This window comes from Staurois parvus, unplaced genomic scaffold (genome assembly GCF_062004578.1).
Source record: "Staurois parvus isolate SC_StPar_1 unplaced genomic scaffold, SC_StPar_1.0 ptg000648l, whole genome shotgun sequence".
NCBI lineage: Eukaryota > Metazoa > Chordata > Amphibia > Anura > Ranidae > Staurois > Staurois parvus.
Window position 1 is genome coordinate 4403068 of NW_028318444.1, and position 12919 is coordinate 4415986.

The window sequence follows — 12919 nt, forward strand, 5'->3', positions numbered from 1 at the left end:
CCACTCTTCCTTTGCAAACAGCTCCAGGTCTCTCTTATTGGAAGGACACCTTTTCCCAACAGCAATTTTAAGATCTCTCCACAGGTGTTCAATGGGATTTAGATCTGGGCTCATTGCTGGCCACTTCAGAACTCTCCAGCGCTTCTTTGCCATCCATTTCTGAGTGCTTTTTGACGTATGTTTGGGGTCATTGTCCTGCTGGAAGACCCAGGATCTTGGACGCAAACCCAGCTTTCTGACACTGGGCCCTACAGTGCGACCCAAAATCCTTTGGTAATCCTCAGATTTCATGATGCCTTGCACACAGTCAAGGCACCCAGTGCCAGAGGCAGCAAAACAACCCCAAAACATCATTGAACCTCCACCATATTTTACCGTAGGTACTGTGTTTTGTTCTTTGTAGGCCTCATTCCGTTTTCGGTAAACAGTAGAATGATGTGCTTTACCGAAAAGCTCTATCTTGGTCTCATCTGTCCACAAGACGTTTTCCCAGAAGGCTTTTGGCTTACTCAAGTACATTTTGGCAAACTGTAGTCTTGCTTTTTTATGTCTCTGTGTCAGCAGTGGGGTCCTCCTGGGTCTCCTGCCATAGCGTTTCATTTCATTTAAATGTCGACGGATAGTTCGCGCTGACACTGATGCTCCCTGAGCCTGCAGGACAGCTTGAATGTCTTTGGAACATGTTTGGGGCTGCTTATCCACCATCCGGACTATTCTGCGTTGCAATCTTTCATCAATTTTCCTCATCCGTCCACGACCAGGGAGATTAGCTACAGTGCCATGGGTTGCAAACTTCTTGATAATGTTGCGCACTGTGGACAAAGGCAAATCTAGTTCTCTGGAGATGGACTTGTAACCTTGAGATTGTTGATATTTTGCCACAATTTTGGTTCTCAGGTCCTCAGACAGTTCTCGTCTCCTCTTTCTGTTGTCCATGCTTAGTGTGGCACAGACAGACACACAATGCAAAGGTTAAGTGAACGTCTCTCCTTTTTATCTGCTTTCAGGTGTGATTTCTATATTGCCCACACCTGTTACTTGCCCCAGGTGAGTTTACAGGAGCATCACATGCTTGTAACATTCTTATTTATCCGCAGTTGTGAAAGGGTGCCAATACTTTTGTCCAGCCCATTTTTGGAGGTTTGTGTGACATTATGTCGAATTTGCTTTCTTTCCTCCCTTTTTTTGTTTTGTCCCAATACACACAAAGGGAATAAACATGTGTATAGCAAAACATGTGTTAATGCAATACGTTTCGTGAGAAATACATGATTTCCTGGAGAAATATCAAGGGTGCCAACAATTTCGGCCATGACTGTATATATATATATAAAATTAAATATATATTTATTTATCTATATATATATATATATATATATATATATTTGTGATATATTTAAATAAAACATATATATTATATATATATTTATTTATATATATTTTTATATATATATATATATATATATATATATATATTTATATATAAAAATAAATCCAGTGAATTAACAGAAAAGTACCTGCATGTGTACATAGGGGAAGAGGACTTTACATTTTTTGGTGTGTTTTCTAATATACAAGTAGCACCTACCCCTGAAGGGATTGCTGAAAATAGACAGGTTCTCCCAAAGTAGTACAGAGGCTGTTTAAACAATGTGAACCAGAGCTTTGGATGTGATCCCGTAATTCACCACAGCTGTTGTAGCAGGTAATATACTAATCGTATCGGCCCTTATATATACTCTGAAATAACTTAAAACGCTTGGACACTTCATATGCACAGAAAAACTTTATTAAAGCAGAAAGGACACTTTATTGAATCATGTTTAATTCTAAATTGAGGATATGAGCATTGTAGAGAAAATGCTTGTTTATTGCACATGTTTAAACAAAAATCAATAGCGCGGTATAAAAGACAGTAGTACAGTGGCTGACAGTCACACAAGCATAATCCCACGCACACGGACAATTCAGGCTTAGTCTAAGGGATGCATTTTAGTATTTCTTGCTGAAGAACGTTAACAGTAGAGGGGTTAGGGTCACATGATATTTCAAAATTATCAATAGCAATTCTCCAGGTCTTCGGCCCAGCAGCTGGTAAGGCCCAGGCTGCAATTTCTTGTCTCAGTAAAGTTGCCTCCAGCCATTTTCTAGACACCTCCTTCTAGGGATTGGCTGGGGCATGATAAATATTCACACTGATCATTTGAATCTCCCTTCCCCATACTCTGAAAACATTTTTCAGAGGCAAGTGGGAGGAATAAAATTCTCAGCTTAGGAAACCCTGAACAGACCAAAACAGTAAATCACTGCTCCACTCATTACAGTGAAGCAAAGAACTAAATTTAACCTAGCAGCCTAACTAGAGGTGGGTGCTACATACAATACTTTATTTTTTTACTTATTTTCACTTTACTTCATTGCTATCAGATAGGAGGTCAATAGTAACCTACCATGCCAGTCCCAGGCCTACAGATTATTGACCTTTGGCTTATTACTGACTACACTTCTGCTTGATCTCTACCTGCTACATCTGCAGGTGGACCCCAGCTTGTGAACCCCAGCTTGGTCACCTTCTGGTGGGGCAATCCTGAGGACTGCAGTAGGCAGTAACATACAGTGAAACCCATCTGCACCATCAGGAACTCTGGTGAAGGCTGGTTAGTGCTTAGATCTTTCACCTTGGGTGAGCCTACATCATTCACCAGGGTGACCTGCTTGTGTACTTATCCTGCCAGTCAGTGTGAACTTCTCTACTGCTATAAATACTTGTCTCCGAGCCTGACCCCTGACCATGACAATCTTTTTGTGTCAGGATCCCTCTCTCTATAGGCCAGGAAATAGTTGGTCTTAATTAGTTCCACTTTCATAAGTTACAAAATGTTGGTATTTTATTTTATGTGTCCATGAATAAAGTGAAGCTGTGCTCTCTTTGGGGCTGCATTCACACTGACTTACAGAGAAAAATGGATGTACATTTCTCTTCATTTTATGTACGTTGACTTGCATTGATCTGCATTTTAGCACACTTGTAGAATGCCATTTTAGTCCAACTAGGGAGATTTCCCTTCCGCTCTTGTCTCATAGCTAAAACAGGAAGTGAGAGAAAATCCTTCCAAAGTTAGGAAATCCCTGGTTGTGACCAAGGGCATCAGAACTAGTATTAAAGATATCCCCTCCATCCCTGTTCTGGTGACAACCCAATTTGGGATTTTCTTTCACTTTCACTCTCAGTGATAACAGTAAATAGGACAAATGGAGAGAATGCATCTTGTTAACAGGGCACAGACAGCAAGAAAACCCTGACAGGCTTTCTGATGCCACTAGACAAAAAAAAGTTTAATTATATTTTAAGAGTGCACAGGAAACTATAATATAGTTGAATTGAATATCCTAGGTAAGAAAGTGCCTGTGGATACACCTTGTTGGTATAATTTAACTGACAGCAGGACATATATATAAGAAAGTATTACACTTTTTGACTTACATGTTCACAACACATTTGATTGAAGGATTTGGGTTTAGATACACTTTAAGATTACTGAATAGTACCTATTTGGGAGTTTCAAATGATCCCTGGGCTTCTTCTTTTTATTTCTGAAGGGCTGTGGTTTGCTTAATTAATACACACACTGTGGGAAAAAAAAATAATGCGATCAAGGCTGGATTTACAGATCAGGAGCCACAGGCACAGAACCTATATGCTTTATGTCCTGCCTCAAGCACAAAAACTTTGATTCTGTTTGCAGATGCAAAATATAACATTCATCCTTATAAAAGCTTTATCAACAAAATAAGCCACTTATTCATCATGTTTGTGAAGCTGTTAAAGCAGACTTTCCATAGAAGATGGAAGGTCTGCTTTTCGTCAGATAAGAATTGGATAGAAACCAATCAGCTTCCAGTTTTTTGTCAAAGCTTAATTGAAAAAGCTGACGTTAATTAGACCATACATGGATCTTATACCGAACGATTTTTCGATCGAAAATCCAAAACATCGTTTTTTTCTGTAATCTGATGGGCACCACCAATGATTTTGAAAATCAGTAGTTTTTCACGAATTTTCCAGCATGCCCGATAAACGAAATGGGGAGGAACCACGAAAATCAGCCGATGCCATTGCCCCACTAACTTCGATCTTCGATCTTCAAATGAAAAATCGTTCGAAAATCAACCCATGTATATTCATAACAAATTCACATAGCAATTTACCCACTGAAAATACATTTGACCTTTGGATGGCGCTAAGTATCATAGAAAATTCCAGTGCAATCTAGTAGCCAAATGCAGTATTTTCAGTTTGAAATAAATTAAATCAATTATCCAGCGCAGAAAATAGCCTAACAACTATTTTGTTTCCCAATCACACAGAACGAATGTGCATGCACTTTCACTGGGTGGATTGCTATGCAAATGTTTTTATAAATATATTCGTATGGCTTATGTGGAGAAAAATGTTGATAGAAACATTCAACTCAGCCATCTAATATGGAATGAGTCACTGCTATAATGCGTCATTCAAGTTCTGAACATAACTGGCTTCTTTCAGCATGGCTGAAAAATATACATTGCTGATGTAAAAGCAGACATAGGGTTTGACTTACTAACGGCAAACAGACTGTTAACTTTGCAAGGGTATTTTCCCTTAGCTTAGTGAATGAGGTGCAATTCTGATGATTTCCTTCATCCAATTATGTGCAAGAAAAATACTAGTTTTATATTTTCTAACATGTGATTAGGTATTCTTTGCAAAGTGAATTTTCACCACATTCACTAAGAAGAAAAAAATCCCCTACAAAGTCGACAAGCTTCAGTATTTCAGCCCTATATACTCTAATGATGGTTAGATAAAAGGCAACACAATATTAATTTATTTTCATATTTACTTTATTAAAAAATAGTTTAAATAATTATATTTTTAGGTCCTGGCCCTAATAAATAAATAAACCAGAATAAAAAAAGCTATACATTCTATTTAATTCAAGCATGCTGACAAATTTGGGCGCATAACATCTATTTGGGATTTTTAAATGAACACTAAGAGCGTTCTGTCGCTTTACTTTATGCAAATAGCAGTTTTGAATTTAATAATGAACACACTGTTATCCTAAAACTGTACTATTTTATTTCATGATACATTTCTATTCATGTATTCATTTGTTAGTTATTCCAAAAGTCTTCTCCAGCTGCATATAATGCAAATCCAGCAGTGTATCTGCACTATAACTAATCAGTCCTCTAGAACCGATCAAGTTATTTTTCCACTTATTATTTCCTTTTCAACATTATGTAAAAGGATTTCATAGTGTGTAAAGGAATTTTATTATCTATGGGTCACAACCAAGCCTAGGACAAAAAAAAATGTAATTTTGGGTTTCGCTGAAGGCTGTGTTTAAGTGATTATCAAGGTGTTTGCATTACAATCTGTGGCTCATAATGTTTCATATAATTGAAAGATGCAGCTCTAAATAACATCAAATATCAAGTATCACAATATCAATGACAAAGTGTACTTTAATTCCATATTTAATGCAACTCATCGTGTATTTTTTTTAATCTTTTTTTTGCTTGTTTCTAGTTCTAGTGCATGGCCATGCTTCACATTTTGTAAATTCTATGTTAAAGATAAAAGGGATAGAGCTAATTTCACTTAACAATTTCATGTTTTTTTGATTATTCACTGACTGTGAAAACTTGAATGTTCAGTTAATTGATGCAGCCTGCAGCACTTTTTAACTGGTAGAGGGCTGTTTCACACAGCAGCCACCCATTTAACATTACAGCCTGACAGAGCTGTACACCTGCAGCAGTCATGATGTTGTGCTTCACAGTGACAGCATTTTGATGTCAGGCTTTAGAGTTTGACAGTTGGCACCACCTGTCAAACATGCCCATTCAGATCAGTGGGGATGCACAGCAACCACAAGCCAAATGTGCCACGGTCTAGCAATGTAAAAATGCTGTTTTGCAAACAGAATAAAAAAGTAAAACAAAAGAACAAGCGCCAGGAGGTGGCAATAGCACCTCTTGAACACCTTGCAATAAAGGAGATTTTAGTGAGCGCTACCAAAAGAACAAAAAGGTGTATATATATATATAAACATGTAAACATATATATACATACATACATACACACATAAATGTATATGTATACAAATGGATAAGCAGCTGATACACCGAAAGGTAACCAAAAAGAAAACCTCCAATAATATATATGTTCAAGTGGGTTGGTGCAGCGCTAAACAGTATTACATAATAATAAATATATTGCCATATAATTTCAAATGAATGTGGATAGGTGATATCACCTTAAGGTGATTAATCGTGATATATAGTTCAAAATAATAATCGTGTGGATCAATCAAAGATCACAGTTCCAAAGTGTGTGGACGTCCTGATCCGGGAGTGACAACAAGTGCAAGCCACACGAATGGATAAAAAACGCACTCACCAGATGTGCGTTTAAAAATGCACAATATTATATCCTGCGTCATCAGGTTATAGAAAGGTCATCAGATCTCGGGTCAGGTTGCCATACGAATCACTATCCCAGCTCCACAGAAAAGGTCACCAGAAACCGCTACCAGGTATCACCATCAGGGTCATCTATCCTCCAAAAGGGCACTGTGAATGATGACACTCACACAGAGTGCCCAAGGGGGGCAACAGCAACTGGACATCTAACCACAGCATACCCTGAATACATGGTCAGTAACTTTTTGGAACTTTTTGAAAGTTTGTTTTTTACCATTTGCACCTAATATCCTTGAATAAAAGGTACCTTAAGCAATATCACACTATGTGGTCTCTTATTGGGCACTCTGTGTGAGTGTCATCATTCACAGTGCCCTTTTGGAGGATAGATGACCCTGATGGTGATACCTGGTAGCGGTTTCTGGTGACCTTTTCTGTGGAGCTGGGATAGTGATTCGTATGGCAACCTGACCCGAGATCTGATGACCTTTCTATAACCTGATGACGCAGGATATAATATTGTGCATTTTTAAACGCACATCTGGTGAGTGCGTTTTTTATCCATTCGTGTGGCTTGCACTTGTTGTCACTCCCGGATCAGGACGTCCACACACTTTGGAACTGTGATCTTTGATTGATCCACACGATTATTATTTTGAACTATATATCACGATTAATCACCTTAAGGTGATATCACCTATCCACATTCATTTGAAATTATATGGCAATATATTTATTATTATGTAATACTGTTTAGCGCTGCACCAACCCACTTGAACATATACCTCTTGAACACCTGTCAGCCTCTGCTAAACCACCCTCTGAAAAGCAACATACCAAGAGTCTGAAAGAACCCTTAATATGCTAAAAAATATGTTGTAGAAACCTTGCACTGCTAAAAAATAATGCATTTAAATGTGAATACAAAACCCAGAGCAGCTATATAATTATGTCTTTTTAGGTTTTAGGTTTTTTTTTACATACTGTCACCAGTCAGTGTTCCTGATCACCGCCACACCAGTCATATGATGACGCTGTACTGCACTGGTAAAAAAAATGGTGAAAAAGTACAGATTTTAATTAATTTCTTCATTTTCCAAAAAGCTCTGACAAAAAAATTACAGCTTCAGAAAACTCGCCATAGCCTCATAGGACAGTCAGAGCAGAATGAAAACTCTTCCTACAAGCTTTAATTAGTGATCAGCCAGACATTGGTAGAAGTCACAAGACTGCTATATGCTGCTGAAGAGAAAAGGTATTTAGCAGTTTATATTTACTACAATAATTGCATTTCCATGTTCTGTATACTGTGGGAAACCAGATATAGTGAATGCAGGGTCCTGGGTTTAGTAACACTTTAACCTCCCTGGCGGTATTCCCGAGTGTAGCTCGGGGTAAAGTTTCAGTACCACAAGCGGTAACCCCGAGCTACACTCGGGCTTACCATGCGGCGCTGCTCCACGATCCCTCGGTCACTTACCTTGTCCTGCACTCCCGCGATGTCCCTCCTGCAGTATCCCCAGCAATGTAATCCGGCGGATGCTGGCGTCTGTCATCTGGGTTCCTTCGCCTGCGAGCGTTGGGACGTACGGGGGACGGAACAGGCGGGAAATTTGAAAATGACAAAAAGTGAAATTCACAAAAATCACTAAAATCACATAGTAAAACATTACTGTATCAAACCATTTCACATACATTTTGTCCCTAGTGCTTTGTCCTGTGCCCTGTCTGCATTTTGACTGTTCTTTCTACCTGGAAACTGAGAAATGTCCATGGCGTCCAAAAAGCGTCCCTTTAGGTCAAAAGCGGTTTTAGACCACCTAGAGAACAGCGATAGTAAATTGGAACTACTTGCAGAATTGAATGATAATGATTTGTGGGGAAATTCGTCCTCAGACACTGAAAACGATTTTGCGACTTTGCTCAGTGATGTGCAAACTTGGCGCTATATTTCAAATTTCAGAGCTTTTGGTTTGATTATATTGTTGAATTAAATTTATTATTATTATATTATTGTTTTTTATGATTATTTATTAAATTATAATTTATGATTTCATGTTTCAAGTTTACTAGACTCTTGTTCGGACAGATTTCAGTGAGTTATTCCTAAGAATTACAGGCCTACAATATAGAACGCCAAATTTCCATGCAAAATAATGGTACCGCTTTCAGCACCAAAAATCTGAACTGCCAGGGAGGTTAACCACTTTAAAATCGGGCACTTTTAACCTCTTCCTGCCCAGGCCAATTTTCAGCTTTCAGTGCTCTCGCACTTTGAATGACAATTGTGCGGTCATGCAACATTGTACCCAAACTATGTTTTTATCATTTTGCTCACACAACTAGAGATTTCTTTTGGTAATATTAATCAAGACTATGTTTTTTATTTTTTGTTAAGTTAGCAAAAAAACACCCACAGTTTTCTTCATTTCTGTTATAAAAGTTTAGGCCAAGATGTATTCTACTACATGTCTTTGGTGAAAATAACCCAAATCAGTATTTATTATTTAGTTTGTAAGAAAGTTATAGAGTCCACAAACTATGGTATATATCTAAAAATCGTTCAATCTTGAAGTACTGATGACTCTAATTTTATGAGGCCCAAAAATGTCAGAACAGTATAGACTAATAGTAGACAGCCCGGGGTATTTAGTAAGAGCATGGTGAGTTTTTTGAAGTTGTAATTGTTTGGAAAATTAAGAAATTAAAAAATAAATGTTCATAATTTTTTTTACATACTATCACAAGTATGTAACCAACTGTTTTTAAAATGTTAAATTTTTTTTTATAACTTTTTTTTTTCATAACACACTGTGACCAGAGTAGTATAATGTAACCATAGTAACATTGTACTACTCTGGGGAAGTGATCAGTATTTTTTTTTGCTATAAGCAAGCATTTAACTAAATGGAATCGATTCATTCATATGGGTTTTGATTGGCCCAGCCTGTACATGTGATCACTGTGACCAATCACAGCTAGTGACACAATTGTAAACAACGGATGGTATGAAAGGAAGCCATCCATTGTCGACAATTGTAATGTGACATTGTGTAATTAGCCACAGCGGTCACATTTTACTGGCAGCAGGCCGGTACACAGTCCGAGGTACACAGACGGTGACAGATCTCGACACAACACGGTCCTGAGGGCACACGCAAGGTGCGTTGTGGGAGGACATCATATGAAGCCCACCCATTTCGATGAGAGTCCTGCTCGTCCATCATTTTTCTATTGGCTGGGTGGGAACAAGTTAACCAATGAAACTGATTCATTCAGTCTTTTGTTGTGATTGGCTGTGATTGGGCAAAGCTCATCACATGATACAGATAGGCTGTGATTGTCCCTGTCTGTACCATGTGACTGCTTTGATCAATTACAGCTAACAACACAATTGTATACAATGAATGGCATGAAAGGAAGCCATCCATTTGTATACAATCGACATTTGATCGGCTGTGATTGGTCACATGACACTGGCAACAGGCTGGTGTAGTGATATGTCATCGGCTGTGTCCCGTCATATGACGCCCAGTCACAACGGCGAGTGTCCCGCCTGGCTTTCAATCTGCTATAGGCCGGGTGGGAAGGTGTTAAAGTTGCACAGTTAGTGGGCACAGAGGAGACACTCTTATAATACGTACACTATTTGATAATCCCATTGCAAGAGTTTGCACCAATGACACTAAGCCCCTGCCATTCTGACTCACTAGGACCACACAACAGGGATGCCAGCTATCTCACAGGCTTTTTGCTCTGGCCATAGAACCCCTAGCCATCCTTATTAGGTACTCTGAGTCAATCAAGGGTCTGTCGGTGGGTCAGTGGGAGGTAAGAATCTCCCTCTGCGTGGACGATGATCTGCTATATTTGGGGGGGGGACGCCATAACCTCATTGCTGTTGGTGTTGCACCTTGTTAATACCTTTGATTCCTTCTGAGGTAATAAAATTAATTGGGATAAGTCCCTCTTTTTCCCACTGGACCTATGGACATCATTGGTTTTAGGCCCCCACTTTACTCCATCCAGTCACCAAATTTAAAGGGGTAGTAGTTCTATCAGATATTTCTGGCTATGTATCTGATAACTGCAGCCTACGATATACCAATTATCACACCTCATGGTCTCCTTGCAAACACCAGTCAATATACCAAAATCCTTTTTTCAAAAGATCAACAGAATTGCTTCCTTATTTATTTGGACAGGGAGGACACCCAGACTGTCTAAGATGACTTTGCATATCCCCTTATACTCAGTGGACTTGCTCTCCCCAACTTCATGAAATATTACTGGGTGGTGGTCTTGGTGGTGGTGTACTGTTGCTTCTAGGACCATATATGGAGCTGAGCAACATACCCTTTCAGGGCCCCTGGTCTAAGGTGGCTGTGACGGGAGTCACTTTGGGTGTGGGGCCCATAGAACACAGCTCACTTTGGAGAGGTGGGGAGACCCCTGTCTCAGCTCCCCATATCCCTCTTATGTGTAAATCACCCTGTGCCTGTTAGGGGTACAGGGTGATCTGTCCTAATATTGAGGTGGGGGGTTGTTGATTGTTTAATGCCATGTGGCTGCATCCCATTGTTCTATTGTGTGTCTTGCCTGGGAGCAAACTATTATGGGATGTATGTGTTTGTGTTTTAGCTTGGTGGGGGGTGTTTCCAGCAGCTCCCTCCTGATGGGACTGTCTGCTGGTGTGTCTCTTGTTACTAAAGGTAGATTGCCCTGCCCTGAGTCATTATGCAGGGAGGGGGGGTTGTTCCCTTGAATGTATATATCTTGCATCTGTGTTAAAATAAAGTTGTGTATTTCCTGGTTTTCTTCAAGACTGGTGTTGTCTAGTCTTGTATGGTCAACTGTGGTGTCTGTAGTCGGAGTTCGGATGGGGAAGCGGTATTCTAATGGAAGTACTCAGCGCAGGCTGGGATGGTTCTGTTACAGTGGCTATCACGGCTCCCATGTGTATGACTTAGAGGGTTTGGGTGCAAGCAGGGGCGGAATGACAACTCATGGGGCCCCCGGGCAATAGGGGATCATGGGGCCCCTGTGTCCTTGCCCAAACTCAAAAAAGCCTATGAAAAAGGTAACAGGGGCATCTCATGGGGCCCCCTACGGACCCCGGGCCCTCGGGCAGTGCCCGTATTTCTAAATGGTCAGTCCGCCCCTGGGTACAAGCATTATGAGATACCATGAACTTGGAAAATGCTCTCCCCGCACCCCATTGTGGGGGAATCCCAACATCCCTCACCTACCTATAATACCTGACCCTTAGATTTGGGCTAGCTATGACATTACCCTATTGTATCACCTAATCTCTTAGGGAAGTCTTCTCAGTTTTGATTCTCTGAAAGTTGCATTTCAATCACCCTATTTGCTTTTTCATTTCTTCCAACTTATACATGAAATTAATATACCATTTCTGGCATTTCATTTCATTATCCTCCCACCCACTTGAGGAACTCCTCATGACAGATGGTTTAGACAAACTACTTTCCTCCATCCATTCCAAGCTTGATGTTGCCCATGCATGAATTTTTGGACCATTTTATGATAGATATGAAATCAGCTAGAGACAGATCTGTTCAGCTTAAGCTTTTGCATAGAGTATACTACACCCCACATTAACTGTCTCACACATTTAAACACTTCAAATGCTTGTCAGAGATGCATGCAAGAAGGTACTTATAGTCATATGTTGTGGACATGTCCCCGATTACAGGCCTTTTGGAGTGAGGTGGTGTCCACTGTCAACTCTGTAGGTGGTCTATCACTTCCCAGAAACCCCTTTATTTTTTTAACTGGTGTAGCACTACCCCCTTAAGGGTTGCTTAGTAATTTTTGTGTTCCCTGTCAATCTGGTCCTCTCATTGAAAGCCCAACCTCTGCTGACACCACCATGCTCTGGTGACCCAGATAAATCACACCTATAAAATGGACTCACCCACAGAGTAGTATAAACCAAAATTAGGTTTATATTGGATTTGGAGGTAACTGAGTCAAGAATAACAAAATAACACTGGTATTGGCAGCATACTAATCACTCTTAGGAAACGGTGAGCAAAAGTAACAATAAAACAACAGTGTCTGTTGGCAGGCCTGCTTTCAGAAATAATCCACTGCCTCCAGTCTGAGGGGACTGTTGAATCCCCAATGAGCAGGAATGACTAGCAATGACTAGCAATAACAAATATGCTCACTGTGGGTCTTCAGAACTAGATAACAAGAATTAAATGTGAAATAAAGAAAATTCTCAGTTATAATTGGCAGTGTCCCCTTTAAGAGCTCTATAATGTCTTCTGCATGCCTGTTGGGGCCCAAATAGTGTGAAGTTGCATCAAGAGGTGAGTGATAGTTCCTCAGGATGGTCACTTCAAAATTAAAGAGGGAAAAGGAGAAGATTCAACACTTCCTTGATTGATATTAAAGAATTAGTGCATATTAAATAGCAACA